This window comes from Pan paniscus, chromosome 1 (genome assembly GCF_029289425.2).
Source record: "Pan paniscus chromosome 1, NHGRI_mPanPan1-v2.0_pri, whole genome shotgun sequence".
Classification (NCBI taxonomy): domain Eukaryota; kingdom Metazoa; phylum Chordata; class Mammalia; order Primates; family Hominidae; genus Pan; species Pan paniscus.
This window is the reverse complement of record NC_073249.2, coordinates 178,662,239-178,685,333: the sequence shown is the minus strand read 5'-3', so window position 1 is coordinate 178,685,333 and position 23,095 is coordinate 178,662,239. Positions and strand designations below refer to the sequence as shown.

The window sequence follows — 23,095 nt, the reverse complement described above, 5'->3', positions numbered from 1 at the left end:
CCTCCCAAGCAGCTGGGACTACAGGCATGCACTACCATGCTTGGCTAATTTTTGTATTTTTTGGTAGAGATGGGGTTTTGCCATGTTTGGCAGGCTGGTCTGAAACTCCTGACATCAGGTGATCCACCTGCCTCAGCCTCCCAAAGTGCGTAGTAATAGCTATTCTGACTGGGTCAAGATGATATAACATTGTGATTTTAATTTGCATTTCCCTGATGATTATTGATGCTGAGTATTATTTCTTATACTTGTGTGTCTTCTTTTGAAAAATATCTATTCATATCCTTTGGCCACTTATTAATGATATCATTCATTGTTTTAGTTGTTGTTCAGTTGTTTGAGTTCCTTATATATTCTGGATATTAGGCCCCTGTCACATGGATAGTTTGCAAATATTTTGACCCATCCTGCAGATTGTGTCTTTATTCTGTTGATTATTTCTTTTGCTGGGCAGAAGAGTTTTAGTTTAATAAAGTCCCATTTGTCTGTTTTTGTTTTTGTTGTATTTGCTTTTGAGGACTTGCTCAAAAATTCTTTGCTAAGGCCAATGTCTAGTAGAGTTTTTTCTAGGTATTATTCTAGGATTTTTATTGTTTCACCTTTTATGGTTAGCTCTTTAATCTATTTTGAGTTAATTTGTGTTACTGTTGAGAGATAGGGGTCCAGTTTCATTCTTCTGCGTATGGCTATCTAATTTTCCAAGTACCATTGATTGAATAATGTGTCCTTTCCCCAGCGTATGTTCTCATCAAATTTGTCAAAGACCAATTGGCTGTAAATGTGTAGCTCTTTTTCTATGTTCTCTATTCTGTTCCATTGACATATGTGTCTATTTTTATACCAATGCCATGCGTTTTTGGTTCCTAGAGCCTTTTAATATAATTTGAAGCCCGGAAATGGGATCCCTCCAGCTTTGTTCTTTTTGCTTAGAATTGCTTTGGCTACTTGGGCATTTTTGGGGGGCTCCATATGAATTTTAGATTTTTAAAACTTTTTTTTTTTTTTTTTTTGAGACAGAGTCTCGCTGTCGCCCACGTTGGAGTGCAGTGGCGAGATCTTGGCTCACTGCAGGCTCCGCCCCCGCCGGGGTTCACGCCATTCTCCTGCCTTAGCCTCCCGAGTAGCTGGGACTACAGGCACCCGCCACCTCGCCTGGCTAATTTTTTGTATTTTTAGTAGAGGCGGAGTTTCACCGTGTTAGTCAGGATGGTCTCAATCTCCTGACCTCGTGATCCGCCTGCCTCGGCCTCTCAAAGTGCTGGGATTACAGGCATGAGCCACCGCGCCTGGCCTTAAATCATTTTTTTAAATTTATTTTTATTATACTTTAAGTTCTGGGATGCGTGTGCAGAACATGCAGGTTTTTCACATAGGTATACGTGTGCCATGGTTCTTTGCTGCACCCATCAACCCGTAATCTACATTAGGTATTCCTCCTAATACTGTCACTCCCCTAGCCGCCCACCCTCTGACAGGCCCCAGTGTGTGATATTCCCCTCCCTATGTCCATGTGTTCTCATTGTTCAGCTCCCACTTATGAGTGAGAACATGCGGTGTTTGGTTTTCTGTTCTTGTGTTAGTTTGCTAAGAATGATGGTTTCCAGCTTCCAAGGACATGAACTCATCCTTTTTTATGGCTGCATGGTATTCCATGGTGTATATGTGCCACATTTTCTTTATCCAGTCTATCAGTGATGGGCATTTGGGTTGGTTCCAAGTCTTTGCTATTGTGAACAGTGCTTCAATAAACATATGTGTGCATGTGTCTTTAGAGTAGAATGATTTATAATCCTTTGGGGTATATACCTAGTAATGGCATTGCTGGGTCAAATGGTATTTCTGGTTCTAGATCCTTGAGGAATCACCACACTGTCTTCCACAATGTTTGAACTAATTTACACTCCCACCAACAGTGTAAAAGCGTTCCTATTTCTCCACAACCTCTCCAGCATCTGTTGTTTCCTGATTTTTTAATGATTGCCATTCTAACTGGCATGAGATGGGATCTCACTGTGGTTTTGATTTGCATTTCTCTAATGACAAGTGATGATGAGTTTTTTTTCATATGTTTGTTGGCTGCATGGATGTCTTCTTTTGAGAAGTGTTTGTTCATATCCTTTGTCCATCTTTTGATGGGGTTATTTTTTTTTCTTGTAAATTTGTTTGAGTTCTTTGTAGATTCTGGATATTAGCCTTTTGTCAGATGGATAGATTGCAAAAATTTTCTCTCATTCTGTAGGTTGCCTGTTCACTCTGATGATAGTTGCTTTTGCCGTGCAGAAGCTCTTTAGTTGAATTAGATCCCATTTGTCAATTTCGGTTTTTGTTGCCATTGCTTTTGGTGTCTTATTCATGAAGTCTTTGCCCATGCCTATGTCCTGAATGGTACTGCCTAGGTTTTCTTGTAGGGTTGTTATGGTTTTAGATCTTACATTTAAGTCTTTAATCCATCTTGAGTTAGTTTTTGTATAAGGTGTAAGGAAGGGGTCCAGTTTCAGTTTTCTGCATATGGCTAGCCAGTTTTCTGAACATAATTTATTAAACAGGGAATCCTTTCCCCATTGCTTGTTTTTGTCAGGTTGTAAAAGATCAGATGGTTGTAAATGTGTAGTGTTATTTCTGAGGCCTCTGATCTGTTCCATTGGTCTATATATCTGTTTTGGTACCAGTACCATGGTGTTTTGCCTACTGTTGCCTTGTAGTATAGTTTGAAGTCAGGTAGCGTGATGCCTTCAGCTTTCTTCTTTTTGCTTAGGATTGTCTTGGCTATGTGGGCTCTTTTCAAGTTCTGTATGAAATTTAAATTAGATTTTTCTAATTCTGTGAAGAATGTCAATGGTAGCTTATTGGGGATAATGCCGAATTTATAAATTACTTTGGGCAGTATGGCCATTTTTGTGATATTGATTCTTACTATCCATGAGCATGGAATGTTTTTCCATTTGTTTGTGTCCTGTCTTATTTCCTTGAGCAGTTATTTGCAGTTCTCCTTAAAGAGGTCCTTCATATCCTTTGTAAGTTGTATTCCTAGGTATTTTATTGTCTTTGCAGCAATTGTGAATGTGGGAGTTCACTCATGATTTGGCTCTCTGCTTGTCTATTATTAATGTATAGGAATGCTTGTGATTTTTGCACATTGATTTTGTATCCTGAGACTTTGCTGAAGTTGCTTATCCGTTGAAGGAGATTTTGGGCTGAGACAATGGGGTTTTCTAAATATGTAATCATGTCATCTGCAAACAGAGACAACTGGAGTTTCTCTCTTCCCACTTGAATACCGTTTATTTATTTCTCTTGCCTGATTGCCCTGGTCAGAACTTCCAATACTATGTTGAGTAAGAGTAATGACAGAGGGCATCTTTGTCTTGTGCCAGTTTTCAAACGGAATGCTTCCAGCTTTTACCCATTGAGTATGATATTGGATGTGGGTTTTTCATAAATAGCTCTCACTATTTTGAGATACATTCCATCAATACCTACTTTATTGAGAGTTTTTAGCATGAAGGGATGTTGAATTTTGTTGAAGGTCTTTTCTGCATCTATTGAGATATTCTTGTGGTTTTTGTCATTGGTTCTGTTTATGTGATGGATTAGGTTTATTGATGTGTGTATGTTGATCTAGCCTTGCATCCCAGGGATGAAGTCAACTTGATCGTGGTGGATAAGCTTTTTGATGGGCTGCTGGATTTGGTTTGCCAGTATTTTATTGAGGATTTTCGCATTGATGTTCATCAGGGATATTGGCCTGAAATTTCCTTTTTTTGTTGTGTTTCTTCCTGGTTTTGGTATCAGGATTATGCTGGCCTCATAAAATGAGTTAGGGGGGATTCCTTCTTATTCTATTGTTTGAAATAGTTTCAGAAGGAATGGTACCAGCTCCTCTTTGTACCTCTGGTAGAATTTGGTTGTGAATCCATCTGGTCCTGGATTTTTTGGGTTGGTAGGCTATTAATTACTGCCTCAATTTCAGAACTTGTTATTGGTCTTTTCAGGGATTTGACTTCTTCCTGGTTTAGACTGGGGAGGGTGTATGTGTCCAGGAATTTATCCATTTTTTTCAGATTTTCTAGTTTATATGCATAGAGGCGTTTATAGTATTCTCTGACAGTAGTTTGTATTTCTGTGGGATCAGTGGTGATATCCCATTTATCATTTTTTAATTGCATCTATTAGATTCTTCTTTCTTTTGTTCTTTATTATTCTGGATAGTGATCTATCTATTTTGTTGATCTTTTCAAAAAATCCAGCTCCTGGATTCATTGATTTTTTGGAGGGTTTTTCATGTCTCTATCTCCTTCAGTTCTGCTTTGATTGTAGTTATTTCTTGTCCTCTGCTAGCTTTTGAATTTGTTTGCTCTTGCTTCTCTAGTACTTTTAATTGTGATGTTAGGGTTTCGATTTTAGATCTTTCCTGCTTTCTCTTGTGGGCATTTAGTGTTATAAATTTCCCTCTAAACACTGCTTTAGCTGTGTCCCAGAGATTCTGGTACTGTGTGTGTTTGTTTTCATTGGTTTCAAAGAACTTATTTATTTCTGCCTTAAGTTTGTTATTTACCCAGTGATCATTCAGGAACAAGTTATTCAGTTTCCATGTAGTTGTGCAGTTTTGAGTGAGTTTCTTAATGCTGAGTTCTAATTTGATTGCACTGTGGTCTGAGAGACAGTTTGTTGTGATTTCTGTTCTTTTACATTTGCTGAGGAGTGCTTTGCTTCCAACTATGTGGTCAATTTTGGAATAAATTCAATGTGGTGCTAAGAAGAATGTATATTCTGTTGATTTGGGGTGGAGAGTTCTGTAGATGTCTATTAGGTCTGCTTGGTGCACAGCTGAGTTCAAGTCCTGGATATCCTTGTTAACCTTCTGTCTCATTGATCTGTCTAATGTTGATAGTGGGGTGTTAAAGTCTCCCATTATTATTGTGTGGGAGTCTAAGTCTCTTTGTAGGTCTCTAAGGACTTGCTTTATGAATCTGGGTGCTCCTGTATTGGGTGCATATATATTTAGGATAGTTAGCTCTTCTTGTTGAATTGATCCCTTTACCATTATGTAATGGCCTTCTTTGTCTCTTTTGATCTTTGTTGGTTTAAAGTCTGTTTTATCAGAGACTAGGATTGCAACTCCTGCTTTTTTTTGTTTTCCATTTGCTTGGTAGATCTTCCTCCATCCCTTTATTTTGAGCCTATGTGTGTCTCTGCACATGAGATGGGTCTCCTGAATACAGCACACTGATGGGTCTTGACTCTTTATCCAGTTTGCCAGTCTGTGTCTTTTAATTGGAGCATTTAGCCCATTTACATTTAAGGTTAATATTGTTATGTGTGAATTTGATCCTGTCATTATGATGTTAGCTGGTTATTTTGCTTGTTAGTTGATGCAGCTTCTTCCTAGCATGGATGGTCTTTATAATTTGGTATGTTTTTGCAGTGGCTGGTACTGGTTGTTCCTTTCCACGTTTAGTGCTTCCTTCAGGAGCTCTTGTAAGACAGGCTTGCTGGTGACGAAATCTCTCAGCATTGCTTGTCTGTAAAGGATTTTATTTCTCCTTCACTTATGAAGCTTAGTTTGGCTGGATATGAAATTCTGGGTTGAAAATTCTTGCCTGGTATCACCAGCAGAGGCTGCAGAAAATTCTTGCCTGGGTATCACCAGTGGAGGCTGCAGAACAGCAAATATTGCAAAACAGCAAATGTTGCTGCCTGATCATTCCTCTGGAAGCTTCGCCCCGGCCGTGTGAGGTGGCAGTCGGCCTCTACTGGGAGGTGCCTCCAAGTTAGGCTACTTGGGGGTCAGGGACCCACTTGAGGAGGCAGTCTGTCCATTCTCAGAGCTCAAACTCCATTCTGGGAGAACCACTGCTCTCTTCAAAGCTGTCAGACAGGGACGTTTAAGTCTGCAGAAGTTTCTGCTGCCTTTTGTTCAGCTATGCCCTGCCCCTAGAAGTGGAGTCTACAGAGGCAGGCAGGCCTCATTGAACTGCGGTGGGCTCCACCCAGTTTGAGCTTCCCAGCCACTCTGTTTACCTACTCAAGCCTCAGCAATGGCAGACGCCCCTCCCCCAGCCTTGCTGCTGCCTCACAGTTCAATCTCAGACTGCTGCACTAGCAGTCCTAGCAGTGAGCAAGGCTCTGTGTGCATGGGACCCACTGAGCCAGACATGGGATATAATCTCCTGGTGTGCCGTTGCTAAGACTTTTGGAAAAGCACAGTATTAGGATGGGAGTGTCCCAATTTTCCAGGTACCGTCTGTCATGGCTTCCCTTGGCTAGAAAAGGGAAATCCCCAACCCCTTGTGCTCCTGGGTGAGGCAATGGGGGTAGCAGCTCATCCAGGGTGAACTCACACATGTTTCGGGCAACTTAAATTCTCTTTTCTTATGCTAAATTATTTATAGAGTTAGCCCATAACAGCAAAAGATAATGTTTCTTAGACCTCCCTTCTACTTGATCTATTCAACTGGCTGAGGGCCTTTGGGGACCACAAGCATTAGAATATGTTCTACATCCTGAACCTCCATTGATGGGACCCCAAGCTTGATGGACATTTCTTCAGCATCAATTTGCTTGCCATGGACCCCAAATAAATTCTCAACCCCAATCGTTGATATAACCCCTGGAATCTTCCTTCATGGAGACACCCCACAAACCTTGGTACTGTCAACTCTGTGATGTTTGGGAACCTCCTTAGTCCTGCAAAAAACTGCCAGAAGATGTGGCCCATCTAAATTGGTGGGATGTTAAAGGCCAGAGATGAGATCCAGGAACCAAAGGAAAGATCATAGTTGGCCATTGCCTCTGAAGGGAAAACATACAAAGTGGTGCTGTTGCCCACCTAAGGTCAGAGACATCTGAAAATCTAAGATGGGACCCTAAAAGGGTACACCTGGGGGTCCAATGTGAAACCAAAGACTTCCCCAGAGGGACACCCCAGGCAGAAACTTTGGGTCAATAAATAAGCCCTCCTTAGGCTTTTTTTCTTAGAATCTTTTTTATTCCTTACCATCATGGGAAACACTGCATCTATTCTACCTGATTCTGCACTTGGCTGCATCCTCAACCATTGGAATCAGTTTGACCCTGATAATCTAAGCAGGAAATGCTTGATACTCTTTTGCAGTACTGTTTGGCTTCAATATTGTTAGGAATCTGGAGTTTGCTGTTGAATGGGAAAGTGGAATGAAGTTGCACATATCCAGACTTTTGTGCTGCTGTTCTAAGCAGGGTTGGGCTGTGCATAGAGTTACACCCTATGCAACTGTGATGCTCTCTTTTGGTGCTGTTGGTCCTCAGTGTTCTTTGGAGTCTAGGGAGGTTTGGCCTTTAAAAATCAAACTTTCATAGAAGCTGCTTTACCTAAAATTTTGATTCACAGTCTTTGTGGGATTACCTATTGGGGCAAACAAAGTGTAACCATGTAAAACTGGTGAGCTTGTGTTGTTATCTTACGGCTAAAGTTCCAAGGCAAAAGCTACTGGATCTTCATTTTTGTGTGTGTATACATGTCTAGATGTGTTTATTTGTATGTACACTTATTGTTGTGGCTACCAAATTTGCTTGTAAGCAGAAGAGCACTCATAAACTAAGTAAATAAGTGCAAGCAATTTTCAAGTTCATATGACTTAAGTATCTTAAGTATATCTTCAGTAAAGTATATCTTTACTGAACAAGCTGGTTTTAAAATTATCAGTAAAATAAAAATAGAAATGTCTTCAGAATTGTAAACATACATTTTTTTCTGGGTTTTATATATGTCTTTGCTAGATATTTTGAGTTGTCAGTGTTTGGCATAGAAGGTAATAAACCTATTAACTCAGCCAAAACAAAATCATCTTGATTTGTGTGCCTTCTTTGACAAATGAGAATAGTTTAATGTTGTTAGCTAAATTTTTCGAGTTATCAGCAAAAATACCTACGTATTTAACTTTGAGGCTTTTATTTAGGTGAGCATATGATGTTCATTGGCTATTTAAAAAAAATGGTTAACAAGAAAATAACTAACCTTAAATGATGGTGTCTAATATCTCAGTTTTCAGAAGTAAACTAGATAAACTGTTAAAAATGAAAAAAATTGAGTACATGTAAATGGGATAAATGTTTTAGGTGAACTTTTGTGTAAATTAAAATTCTAAAATTATTTTTATGCTTGTTGGATATCTGGGTTATTTCCAGTTTCAAAAGGATTGTGATATGAGGAAATATGTCTCTAAAATTGTGAAATTGTTCTCATCTATAAAAATGATCATATCTGATAGTTCAGGATTTCTTTTTAGGTTTCACCAAAATTTAATGTTACTAAGGATAAGAATTATAGTTAACACATAATTCTATATATAAAATGTGCCCAAATTTATGTTATTAGTAAAAAATAATAATTTTGTGTAACTCCGAAGTTATCTAAAAGTTAATTAAAATTATGGACTTTAAAAAGGTTTTGAAACAAAGTAATAAGGAGCTTGTAAGTAAGGGAGAGAGATGTGAAGAAAGTTATTATATGAAGATGTATTTTTTATAAGGAAGGATATAAAGTTAATAATTTCGTATGAGGAAGGATCTTCCATGGTAGATTTTCTTGTCCTGGAGTAAAATGGGAAGAAGAAGAAGAAAGAAGGAAGAAGGAAGAAGGAGGAGAAGGAGGAGTAGAGGAAATCTGGGACTTAATGGAAAGCTCAGGCATGTTGTGGATGATCTGTATGTCATACATAGTTTTTTTTTTTCTGTTTTTCTGTGTGTTTATCTTCATGCACATACAGAGAAACTAAAAAGTTGAAACATTTTAGATAATAAAATATTCTCTAAAACCTGATAGAGAATTGGAGAAGTATGGCTAATTAACATTTTCATAGTTAAAGCTCTGAGTCTTAAGTAAATTAAAATAAGAAATATTGTAAAGAAATACATTGGCAGTTTGACAATTCTTTTTTAATATAGTTAAGCATGAAGCCGGCCTTAATGTACATGCTTACATTGCTTCACATTATGTCTGCTGTTTTGCATGGATAGTGCTGGCACTAGAGTACTTACTGGTCATGTGCCTAGAGTAAATTTCTTGATTGCATAGGATGTATGCTAATATCAGTGGACTTAATAATATTGAATTGTATAACAGGAATAAAGTATTCACTACATGTTTTGTGGGGGGCTCTGAGTAACACTGTAGCCTCCAGAGTAGACAGAGTAGGAAAAAGGTTGATGGTTGGTTTTCTGTTTATTTGTTTTTGCTTTTCATTTTCATTTGTTTGCTGTTTGTTCTGTTTGGCGTTTTGCTTGTGTATGCATATATATTTATATAAAATCATTGATTTTTTTTTTAGTTTGTGATGGAAGGCTTTCATTTGGTTCTCTGAATGGTTATTTCATTTCCTGTGCATTTCTAGCAAGTCAATATTTTTTCCCTTTATCTTGAATTCCTAGGCTATCTTTGTTTGGTGTGCAGAAATTGATGGAGCCCGCCAGCTATTTGGAATTTGGTTGGTTTTGCTTGCCTCTGGTGATCTAGAGAGCTAAAAAAAATAAAAGACTTAGTTTTATATGATATAAACAGAGAAAGTACATTATATATTTTGTTTTTTGGAGAGGTGGATGAGAGTGGAAATGTTTGAGTAGTGTTTGTTTCCAGGGTCAGTCAATTGAATCAATGGTTTGAGTTGGTTTTAGAACTTTTCCTTTGATGTATAAAAACTATAAGTTCCAAATTTGGGGCTCATAGCAAAACCACTTTATGAAGCAACAAGGGAGGCAGAAAATAAGTCAATGGAGTGGACCCCAGAAATGAAGGGAGCCTTCACCAAGTTAAAACAGGCTCTCAGCCAGGTTCCACCAGTTGGTATCCTGAAACTCACTTAGCCCTTCTCATATCTGGATTGTCTAGGACCATGGGCTGGTATTTGATTAACCTTTCCCCTCTCATCCAGATGTGTCCTTTTATTTCTAGGACTGACCTTACTTGATGTGGGGTTAACACATCCAGTGGTTGACCCAGGGTGATTTTAGTGGTTTCTTCCACAAAAATAGCAGTGGCTACTATTGCCCACAGGCAGCTTGGCCACCCTAAGGCCACTCTGTCCAATTTCTTTGAGAAGTAGGTGGTTGGCCTGGGTTCTAGGCCTAATATTTTAGTGAGCACACCCACAACTATGCTTTTCTGTTCTGCTACATACAACGAGAAAGGCTAAGTGGTTGCTTTACAAAATAGAAGGGAACTGGATCTCCTAACTGCTGAAAAAGGTGGCATATGTCTTTTCCTAGAGGAAGAATGCTGTTTTTATGTCAACCTATCAGGATTAGTAAGAGATGCCACCCAAAAATTAGCTGACCAGGTCTCTAAAATATGTTGACAGCTGTCTGAGTTATGGAGCTCCTTCCCTTAGTTGGCCCATTAGTAATAATTATAGTTGCAATGATTTATAGACCATGTTTGTAAATCTTTTAACCAGATTTATTTCTTCTCACCTAGAGACCATTAAGCTTCAAGTGATCATGCAGAAGAGCTACCAGCCAGTTTCAGATAATGGCCCTGGTCATTGAGAGGTCACACTGTCTTCATTAGACAGAGAAGGGAGAGCGTTTTGTGATCCTCAATAGGTAGGGACTGCATACAAATCAGCATGAAGCAGTTACAGAAGAAAGACCATTGGTCTCTCTGCCTCCCATAAAAATATATGGGGCTCACATCTCTCAGGGGAAATGAGATAGAATAGAGTCTGGAGACAGGGAGCCTAAGGCCAACCCATGGCTGGCTTCTTCGAATTAAACTGAAGAAAAACTTCAGCCTCTTACTGGCCATGGGCCAAGCCCCCATTTCAGCCTCTGGTTGGCTGTGGGTGAATCCTTCATTTGCATAAGGTGTAATCAACTGAAAGCCTCTAAAAAGTACCTAGGGGTGTTACCAAATTCTTCTAGCTTAATAAAAACCCAAGGAACATTGCAAATGGGGCTCTTGAGCCTCTTGCTCAAGCCTGCTCCCACTCTGTGGCATGTACTTTTGCTTCAGTAAATCTGTGCATTCATGTCTTTGTTCTTTCGATGCTTTGTTTCTGTGTTTTGTCCAATTCCTTGTTCAATAAGTCAAGAACCTGGACGACTCATAGTCAAGACCCTCCACCAGTAACAGCAGCACTGGAGTCTCTCTGAACTTATTATGGTTTAGAAGGTTGCCTGATTAATTGTTCTTTACTCAATTAAACTCTGTTTAATTTGTCTAAGGTTTGTATTTTCAAAAGAATTTATAGTCAGAAGTATTTATCCAATGTATCAGTAAGAAATAATCAGGATCAGACCATTTAGGGCTTTGAAAACCAGCTTAAGCAATGAGCAATGAGCTCACTATGTGAACAACAGAAGTTCACTGAAGTATTTTGAACAAAGTGCCAAGATCCTATAGACACATAGAGGCTTATTCTGACTGCAGTGCAAAGAACATATTAAAAGCCAATAGAGGAGATTCTGGAAAGATGAAAGAGTAGAAAGAACCTTCTCATGTAAATAAAAATTACATCAGCAGAATCTGTGTGATGTAAACTTGGAATCTCTGGAGTGTATTGAAAGTTTGCAACTACCAGGGGAAGTCTTGGATACTAAACTGTAGTTAATTACAGCGAATTTCAGCTTTTAGCACAGCAGCAACCCATTCCCTATCCCTATCCTCTTGGTAGACAGTTGTGTGTGTGCTCCTGGAGCAGGCCGCACATAGATTGCAACAGCTACAGCAGGCAAAAAGAACTCTTTCCTCTAAATATTGGTGATCTGTTGCCTGATCACTCATCGCTGCTTCTAATCAAAAGGTGCAGGCGCCGAAAGGGAAACCATTGTTGTTGCATCTCCTCTGCTGTTGCAACACCCTCCCTTTCCATCTGAGGTGACATTCAGGATGCAACTGTGAGGAAACGTGGGGGAGACACACAGCCAAGAAAGAGTCTACCAACTGATCAATAAGCCTACATGCCACCTGCTGGATCACACCCCAAAGCTTCAACATCAAAAATACCTGGCTAACATTCCCCAACTCTGAAACAAGAGGCAATAAGTCAGCTTCAAATAAAGACCCTACAAAAAGACCTGGTCCAGTGAAAACATCCAGAAAAGATGTCTTGACTGTACTCAATCTATATTGCAGTCAAAGGAACACCCACATGCAGAGTGAGAAAGAACCAACACAAGAACTCCAGTAACTCAAATGGCCAGAGTGTTGTATGCCCTCCAACGCCAGGTCTCCAACAAGAGTTCTTCACCCCGGGAGGCGGAGGTTGCAGTGAGCCGAGATAGCGCCACTGCAGTCCGGCCTGGGCGAAAGAGCGAGACTCCATCTCAAAAAAAAAAAAAAAAAAGAGAGAGAAAGTAAAAAAGAGTTCTTCACTAGGCTGAACTGGCTGGGATGACAGAAATAGAATTCAGAATATGGATAGGAATAAAGATAATTGAGATTCAGAAGGATGGTAAAGCCCAATCTAAAAAAAAAAAAAAGTGTCAAAATAAAGTGATACTGGACTTGAAGGATGAACTAGGCAGTATAAAAAAGAAGCTAACAGGTCTGACAGAGCTTAATAACACAATATAAGAATTTGACAATGCAATCACAAGTATTAACAGTAGAATAAACCAAAGTGAGGAAAGAATCTCAGAACTTGCAGACAGGTTATCTGAAATAAGACACACAAAAATAAAGAAAAGCAATAAAAAGAAATAAGCAAAATATCTAAGAAATATGGGATTATTTAGAGACCAAATCTGAGAATCACTGGCATCCTGAAAAAGGGAAGGAGAAAGCAAACAACTTGGAAAACATATTTTAGAATATCATTCGTGAAAACTTCCCCATCCTTGCTAGAGAAGCCAATAGTCAAAATCAGGAAATACAGAGAACTCCTTTAAGATTCTACACAGGAAGATCATAACTAAGACACATAATCATCAGATTTTTCAGGGTTGAAATCAAAGAAATAATGTTAAAGGCAGCTAGAGAGAGAGCAGGTCACCTACAAAGGGAATCTTATCAGGCTAATGCAGAACTCTCAGCTGAAACCTTACAAGTCAGAAGAGATTGGGGACCTATATTCAACATTCTTAAAAAAAAATCTTCCTTCAAGAATGTCATGTCCAGTTCAGCTAAGCTTCCTAAGTGAAAGAGAAATAAAATCCTTTTCAGAGACACAAATGTTAAGAGAATTTATTATCACCAGCCCTGCTTTACAAGAGATGTTGAAAGGACAACTAAATATGGAAAGAAAAGACTGCTACCAGCTAATACAAAAACGTGCTTTAACACAAAGACCAGAGTCACTGTAAAACAGCCACAGGAACAAGCCAACATAATAATCAGCTAACAGCACAATGATAGGATCAAATTCAATATATCAGTACTAACCTTGATGTAAACAGGCTAAATGTCCCCACTTAAAAGGGACAGAATAGCAAGCTGAATAAAGAACCAAGACCTAATGCTATGGTGTCTTCAAGAGACCCAGCTCACATATAATGACACTCATGAGCTAAAAATAAAGGGATGAAGGAAAATCTATCAAGCAAATGAAAACCAGAAAAAAAGCAGGGGTTGCAATCCTAATTTCAGACAAAATGGATTTCAAACCAATAAGACCAAAAAGACAAAGAAGGGCATTAAAAAAATGGTAAAGGGTTCAATTCAACATGAAGACCTAACTATCATAAATATATATGAATCAACACAGGAGCATTAAGATTCATAAAGGAAGTTCTAAGAGACTTACAAAATGACATAGGCTCCCACACAATAATAGTGGTAGACTTCAATAGTTCACTGAAGTATTAGATCATCAAGGCAGAAAATTAACAAGGATATTCAGGAACTAAACTCAACATTGAACTAAATGGATCTGATAGACCTTTATGGAACTCTACCCCACAAAACAGCAGAATATACATTTTTCTCATCACCACATGTCACATCCTCTAAAATCGACCACATAATTGGACATAAAACCGTCCTCAACAAATGTAAAAAAAAAAAATTATACCAAAAACAGTCTCGGGCCACAGCACAATAGAAAGAGAAGTCAGGACTGAAAATTGCTCGAAACCATGCGATTACATAGAAATTAAACAACATGATCCTGAATGAGACCCGAGATACAACATACCAGAATCTCTGGGACACAGCTAAGGCAGTGTTCAGAAGGAAATTCATAGCACTAAATGCCCACATCAAAAAGTTAGATCTAAATTCACAACCTAACTTTACAACTGAAAGAATTAGAGAAGCGAGAGCAAATCAACCCCAAAGCTAGCAGAAGATGAGAAGTAACAAAAATCAGAGCTGAACTGAAGGAAATAGAGACCCACAAAACATTCCAAACATCAATGAATCAGGAGGGTTTTTTTTAAACAAAATTAATAAAGTAGGCCACTAACTATAGAGACTAATAAAGAAGAAAATAGAGAAGATTCAAACAAATACAATTAAAAATGATAAAGGGAATGTTACTACTGACCCCACATAAATAAAAACAACCATCAGAAACTATGAGCACCTCTACAAACAAAAAACCTAGAAGAGATTAATAAATTTCTGGACACATACACCCACTCAAGACTGGGCCAGAAAGAAATTGATTCCCTGAACAGATCGATAATGAGCTCTAAAATTGAATCAGTAATAAATAGCCTATCAACCAAAAAAAAAGCTCAGGGCCTGATGGATTCACAAGCAAATTCTGCCGGCTGTACAAAAAAGACCTGGCACCATTCCTACAGAAACAACTGCAAAACTTGTGGAGGAGGGATCTCTCCCCAACTCATTTTATAATGACAGCATCATCTTGATACTAAAACCTGGCAGAGACACAACAACAACAAAACAGACCAGGCCAATGTCTTTTATTAACATTGAGTCAAAAGTCCTCAAGAAAATACTGCAAATCGGATCCACCAGCACATCAAAAAGCTTATCCACCATGATCAAGTAGGCTTTTCTCCTGGAATGTAATATTGGTTCAACATACACAAATCAATAATGTGATTTATCACATAAACAGAACTTAAGACAAAAACCACATGATTATCTGAATAGATGTAGAAAAGGCTTTCAGTAAAATTCAACACGTCATTTAAAAAACTCTCAATAAACTAGGTATTGAAGAAACATACCTCAAAATAATAAGAGCCATCTGTGACAAACCCAAGCCAACATTATACTGAATAAACAAAAGCTAGGAACATTCCCCTTGAAAACTGGCACAGGTAAGGATGCTCTCTCTCACCATTTCTATTCAACATGGTATTGGAAGTCCTAGTCAGAGCAATCAGGCAAGAGAAAAAACTAAAGCACATCCATATAGAAAGAGAGGAAGCCAAACTCTCCCTGTTTGCAAATGACATGATTCTATATCTAGAAAAGCCCACAATCTTGGCCCAAAAGCTTTTTGAGCTGATGAACAACTTCAACAAAGTTACAGGATACCAAATCAATGTACAACAGTCACTAGTATTCCTCTACACCAACAGCCAAACCAAGAGCCAAATCAGAAAGGTAATCCCATTCACAATTGCCACAAAAAGAATGGAATACAACTCACCAGGGAGATGAAAGATCTCTACAATGAGAATTACAAAAAAAAAAAAACTGCTCAGAGAAATCAGAGAAGACACAAACAAATTTTAAAAATTCCGTGTGATAGGAAGAATCAATACAATTAAAATGGCTATACTGCCCAATGAAATGTACAGATTCAATGCAATTTTCATCAAAATATCATCATTATTCTTCACAGAGCTAGAAAAAAATATTTTAAAATCCATATGGATTCAAAAAAGAGCCCAATTGGCCAAGGCAATCCTAAGCAACAAGAACAAAACTGGAGGCATTATATTACCTGATTTCAAACTATACTATAAGGCTACAGTAACCAAAACAACATAGTACTGCTATAAAAACAGGTATATAGACCAATAGAACAGAAAAATTAGCCCAGAAGTAATGTTACACATCTGTGATCATCCTGATCTTCAACAAAACTGATAAAAGCAAGCAATGAGGAAAAGAATCCTTATTCAATAAATGGTGCTAGAATAACTGGCTAGCCATATGCAGAACATTGAAGCTGGACTCCTTCTTTATGCCATATACAAAATTCAACTCAAGATAGATTAAAGACTTAAATATAAAATCCAAAATTATAAAAACCCCAGAAGACAACCTAGGCACTACCATCCTGGACACTGGAGAAGGCACAGATTTCATGACAAAGACACCAAAAGCAATTGCAACAAAAGCAATAATTTACAAGTAGGATCTAATTAAACTTAGGAGCTTCTGCTCAGCAAAAGAAACTATCAACAGAGTGAAGAGACAACCTACAGAATGAGAGAAAATATTTGCAAACTATGCATCTAACAAAGGTCTACTATGCAGTGTCTATAAGGAACTTAAACAAATTTACAAGAGAAAAACAACCAACTCAATTAAAAAGTGGGGAAAGGACATGTACTTCTCAAAAGAAGCATACATGTGACTAACAAGCATATGAAAAAAAAACTCAATATCACTAAGTTTTTAGAGAAATGCAAATCAAAACCACAATGAGATATCATCTCACACCAGTCAGAGAATGGCTATAATAAAAAAAAGTCAAAAAATAATAGATGCTGGCAAGGTTGTGGAGAAAAGGGAATATTTACACACTGTCGGTGGGAGTGTTGGGAGTGTAAATTAGTTCAAGCATTGTGGAAAGCAGTATGGTGATTCCTCAAAGAGCTAAAAAAAAAAAAAAAAAAAAAAAAAAAAAAGAACTACCATTAGACTCAGAAATCCCATTACTGGGTATATACCCAGAAGAATATAAATAATTCTACCATAAAGACAGACACACAGGAATGTTCACTGCCACGATATTCACAATAGGAAAGACATGGAATTAACCTAAATGCTCATCAATGACAGATTGGATAAAGAAAACGTGGTACATATACACCATGGAATACTGTGCAGCCAAAAAAATGAGTGAGATCATGTCCTTTGCAGGAACATGGATCAAGCTTGAGGCTATTATACTTAGTAAACTAATGGAGGAACAGAAAATCAAATACCACATGTTTTTATTTATAAATGGGAGCTAAGTGATAAGAACTTATGAACACAAAGAAGGAAACAACAGATAATGGGGTCTACTTGAGGGTGGAGGGTGAGAGGAGGAAGAAGAGCAGGAAAGATAATGGCTGGGTACTGGGCTTGATATCCAGGTGATGATATATGTACAATAAACCCCAGTGACACGTGTTTACCCATGTAACAAGCCTTCACATGTACTCCCAAACCTAACATACAATTTAACCTTGGAGAAAGAAAAGAGAATTGTCTAGCCATGACTTTTTCCACTTTTTAGTGAAATAATAGTAATAATAGTTATTATTATTAGAGAATTGCTTGAGTTCATTGTATATCCTGGAGATTAGTCTCTTGTTGGATTAATGGTTTGCAAGTATTTTCTCCCATTCAACATGTTGTTTCTTTCTTCTGTTGATTGTTTGTTTTGTGGCATGGGAGATTTTTAGTTTAATATAGTCCCATTTGCCTATTTTTATTTCAATTGCCTGTGCTTTTGAGATCATAGTCATAAAATATTTGCCTAGACTAATGTTGTGAAGTGTTTCCCCTATGTTTTCTTGTAGAATATATTTAAGATCTTACATTTACATCTTTGATTTCATCTTCAGTTGATTTGTGTACATGTTAAGAGATAACAGTCCAGTTTCATTCCTCTGCATATTGATATTTGGTTTTTAAGAGAGTGTCCTTTTGCCAGTGTATGTTCTTGGTGCTTTTGTCAAAAATCAGTTGGCTGTATGTAAGTAGACTTATTTCTGAGTTTTCTGTTCTGTTCCATTGGTCAATGTGTATATTTTTATCCCAGTACCATGCTGTTTTGGTTATTATATCCTTGTAATATATTTTGAAGTCAGGCAGTATGATACCTCCAGTTTTGTTTGTTTTGCTCACAATTGCTTTAGTTATGCTGGCTCTTTTTTGGTTCCATGAAAATTTTAGAATTATTTCTTCCATTCTTGTGAAAAATGTTAATGGTATTTTGATAGGAATTTCACCAAATTCATACATTGCTTTGGGCAGTATGGTCATTTTAACAAGATTAATTCTTCTAGTCCATGAGCATGAGATTTCTTTCCATTTATTTGTCTTTCATCAGTAGTGCTCAACGTCACTAATCATCAAGGAAATGCACAACAAAACCACAGTGAGAGATCATCTTACCCAAGTTAAAATGACTACTATTAAAAAATAAAATAAATAAATAAATAAATAAATAAATAACAGATGCTTATAAGGATGTGGAGAAAAGAGAACTCATACACTGTTGGTGGGAATGTAAATTAGTATGACCATTGTGGAAAACAGTATGGAGATTTTTCAAAAAACTAAAAATAAATTCATCAACCTCGCTATGTGGTATCTATACAAAAGCATAGAAATCAGCCTATCAAAGGAATAACTATACATGTATATTTATTGTAGCACAATTCACAATAGCAAAGATATACAATCAACCTAAGTGTCCAACAGTGGGTGAATGGATAAAGAAAATGTGGTACATATACACAATGGAATAGCATTTGGCAATTAAAAAGAAGAAAATCATGTTATTTGCAGAAAGTTGTATGGAACTGGAGGTTATTATGTTAAGTGAAATAACTCAGGCACAGAAAGACAAATATTGCATGTTTTCACTTATATGTGGGAGCTAAAAAAGTTTGCTTATAAATGTAGAGAGAAGAATGATAGATACTAGAGGCTGGGATGAGGGGATTCAAGGGGGAATTAAGAGAGGTAGCTTAATGGGCACGCACGTGCTCATAAATAAAAGGTATAAGTTCTATTGCTCAACTACAGAGTAGGGTCAATAACAATGTATTATATGTTTTAAAGTAGCTGAAGAGATAAATTGTTCTCAACAGATACAAATGATAAATACTCAAAGTGATGGACCTGTCACAAACCCTGACTGGATTATTACACACAAAATACCACATGTACCCCATAAAAATGTAATATATTGGATTCAATTTTTAAAAAGTAAAAGAACAAAGCCAGAAGACTCACACTTTCTAATTCCAGACCTACTACAAAGCTACAGTAATCAAAACAGTGTGATACTGGCATAGAAAAAGAAACATAGACCATTGGAATATAATAGAGCCCAGAAATAAACCTTTACAAAATGGTTAAAGAATCTTTGACATGGGTGCTAAGAGCATTCACTGGGAAAAGGAGAGTCATTTCAATAAATGATTCTGGAAAAACTGGATATCCACATGAAGAATGAAGTTGGACCCTTATATAATACCATATTCAAAAATTAACAGAAAGTAGATCAAAAGCATACAGTAAGACAATTCTTAAAAGAAAACATAGGGTAAAAGCTTCTTGACTTGGATTTAGTGATGATTTCTTTAACATGAAACCAAAAGCACAACAATGAAAGAAATAATAGACATTCAGACATTGGACTGCTTGAAAAATTCTTTAAATTGTGCCTCAAAAAGTCATCATTCACCAAGTAAAAATGCAACCACACAGTAGGAGAAATTATTTGAAAATCTTACATCTGATAAGGAATTAATATCCAGAATATGTTGAGAAATCTGAAAAGTCAACAACAAAAGACACACAACCCTTTTCAAAAATGAGCACATGAATTGAATAGACATTTCTCCAAAGAATATATGTAAGCAGCCAATAGGTACATGAAAAGATGCCCAATATGCCAATCATTAGGCAAATGAGAATAAAAACTATAATGAGAAACCACATGCATTGGGATAATATATATATAATTAATATATTACACATACATAATATATATTTATGTGTATTATATAAATACACATTTTATATATAGTTTATATATACATATATACACACATATGCTATGCAAATGGAAGTATTTGGATAGTGTATGTGTGTATATATATATTTCATAAATATATTATCTCTATACAATATTATATATATACATACACACATACGTACATACCTGCAAGCGTTGGCAAATATATAAAGAAATGAAAACTCCTGTGCACTTTTAGTAGGAATGTGAAAGGGTACAGCCACTGGGGAAAACCATATGGTGGTTCCTCAAAAAATTCAGAATAGAATTACCATATGAGCCATCAGTTCCACTCTGGGTATATACCCAAAAGGAATTAAAAGCAAAATCTTGAGGAGATATTTGTACACTCTTATTTATAGTAGCATTATACATAATAGCTGAGATATGGAAGCAACACAAATCCCAATCAATGGATGAATGGAGAAGCAAAATGTGCTACATTTGTAAAATGGAACATTAGTCTAAAAAGGAATGGAATTCTGCAATGCGTTATAGTATGGATGAGCATTGATTATGTTATGCTGAGTGAAATAAGTCTGCTATAAAAAGGCAAATATTTCTATAATTCCACTTATATGAGTAACTTAGAGTACTGAAAATCATAGAGACCAAAAGTAGAATGTGGGGTGCCAGGGCTTGGAGAGAAGGGCAAATAGGGAATTATTGTTTGATGTATACAGTTTCGATTTTGTAAGATGAAAAGATCAGGTGAATGGTGGTGATGGGTGCACAACAATGTGAATGTACTCTGTGTGTCCAAAATGTCCACTTAAAAATGGCTACAATAGTACATTTTATGTTACATAGATTTTACCACAAAAATAAAATTTTCTGCTTTTGAGAATACTTTGTGGGAGAATGTATCCCACAGAGTGGAAGAAAATATCTGTAAAACATATATTGACAAGAACTTGAATTTAGAATGCATTATGTCTCAATTTCATGATGCATTTATAATATTTTTTTCTATTTTCTCTTAAAACCATATACTAAGATTGTTGAAACACACGGTGAAGGCATGTAAGTGCCTGAGTTGGGATCCTGGCTCTGCCATTATTTAGCTATGTCATCTTAGATAAGATATTTAGCTTCCTTTTGTACCAGAATTTGTCAACTATAACATCTCTTTCACTAAAGATTGAATATATTAATCTGTATACAACTCTTAGAGCATATAATAAGCATGTAATGTATATTAACTAATATCAAATCACTTTGCTCCTTTTCTTCTGGTAAAGGTGAATGTGCAATTTAGTCTACTAACACAGTAAATATTCACTGGCTCAGGTATGGACATTTTTGGAGTAAAATATAAAAAGCACTTTAACCCTAATTTGGTTTAAGGCCACTTGTGTCTTCATTTCACAGGAGAAAACTATTGAACAAAACCCTCTGAAGAGTCCAGGCCTGCTTTATAACTTCTAATTGTGATTTCTGGCTATAGCTCCAGCTTATGAAGAAGAAGAAGAATTATTTTATCTGGCTGATTATTGCCTTGCATATGTCATTTCCATAGGGACCTCAAAGATAAAGCTGAGCACACATGTCAAACATGTTGGGTTCAGCTATCCCAACATTTTCACAATTACCATTCCCATTTTACCAAAAAGGAAAAGAATCAGTTTCAGGTGTCCATGCAGACCATGAAATTTAGCAAAATGTGTGTGAACATGTGAATAATTTTGAGAGGAGTGTCCTGTGATTTACACTGATATCTGAAAAAATACCTATGACCTAAAAAGTTTAAGATATACTGAATTATTACCCCTTCTAGGCTAAAAGTACAGTAAAAATTGACATAATTTATTTGATGATGTGACGGCCAATGTTTGGCAAAAATAAAGCTATCAACTAAAAGAAATATTTTCTTTTCCTAGGAACAGAAATATCAGCAGTTTGTAGCATTAAGCCCACAAATTTTAGGAAGTTGGATTCCAAACTCTAGGACATGAGGTCCAAGTAGGTATTATTCCTGTAGTTCAAACAAGCATTACTGCTCTTTGGCTAAACGTCTTACCAGAGAATGGGCATTTAGGAAATGAGATATTTTCAGGACGTTCCCATCCTTTTAATCCACATACCTCTGTTTCTGCAATGCAAACCGATAATGAGTCCAACAATTACACACATTGAAAAGAAGACTATCCCAATGCCTATCAGGCAGGGAGAATTCTAGTCACACCAGTTACCTGAAGAAGAAGAGATATTGTAATTGTTAGTTATTGGTGTGGAGGCACTTTTGATTGGGGCACAATGTGTCAAGAAATCAAGAGGTATGTTTTGATGCCATCCCACTGAATTCATTTAGATTTGGGCTAAGGCTTAGCTCTAAAGATCAGAGAGCTGTGGGTGACAGAGACAAGAAGAACGGCTGTTTCTAGGATGGGATAGGTTTGGGTTGAGGCTAAACAGGTCTGGAGAAAAACAACTCATCCTTCTTTCTCTCTATCTAGCCCATCAGTAAATGGGCCTCATTAGAGCACTAGATGGAGTTATGCTCCGATTGTTATCATTTCACGTGGGCTTGAAAGAGTCTGGGAGTACAATAGTTCTGGAGACCTCTGGACTGCCTAAAAGATCATATGAGCTTTGGATATACGACTCTCATGAGTGAAAGGGTTTTCAACAACATAATATTAAAAATATTCTTTAGCACGCATCATAGCAACATCATTTGGCTATCTAGTCTGTCCATAAAATAGCCTATGGTGTGGGGCTTACTACCACAAGTGATGCCACTCCACCACTGGAGTAGCATAGGCACAGTGTAACTTAGTGGTTAAAATATGGGATACAGTGTCTATATGGCTTATAATCGATCTTGTTTCCTACCATTACTAGCTGTGTGATTTTAGGTGCGATAGTTAACGTTGATGGGTTTATTTTCATAATATAGAAATTGGAGTGGTAATAATATTTAACTCAAAGTGTATTATGGAGGTTAAATGCACTGATTTCTGTAAATCTGTTGGTGAGGAGTTTTTCAGTAGTAAAAATACAATAAATGTTAGCCTCTAATGATGATGTAATAATTACTATTATAAAACTAACTCTGCATCCTTAAAAATTATTTATTCCAACTGATTCACCAATACCTTTTAGATAAAGTTGAAGAGATTTTCAGAAACTCAAATTATGCCCATGAGAAACAGTTGAATAACTGGGCACACTCAGCTTGGCAAAGGTCAAGTTTGAAATGTTCCTGACTGCTAATCTCTGAAGAGCTA

The 23,095-nt window shown here is 37.0% G+C and overlaps 1 pseudogene; it reads right to left on the bottom strand.

Annotated features, from left to right (window-relative positions):
* Positions 1-23,095, bottom strand: part of LOC100976423 (putative selection and upkeep of intraepithelial T-cells protein 1 homolog) — a 74,610-nt pseudogene that overhangs the window by 32,976 nt on the left and 18,539 nt on the right.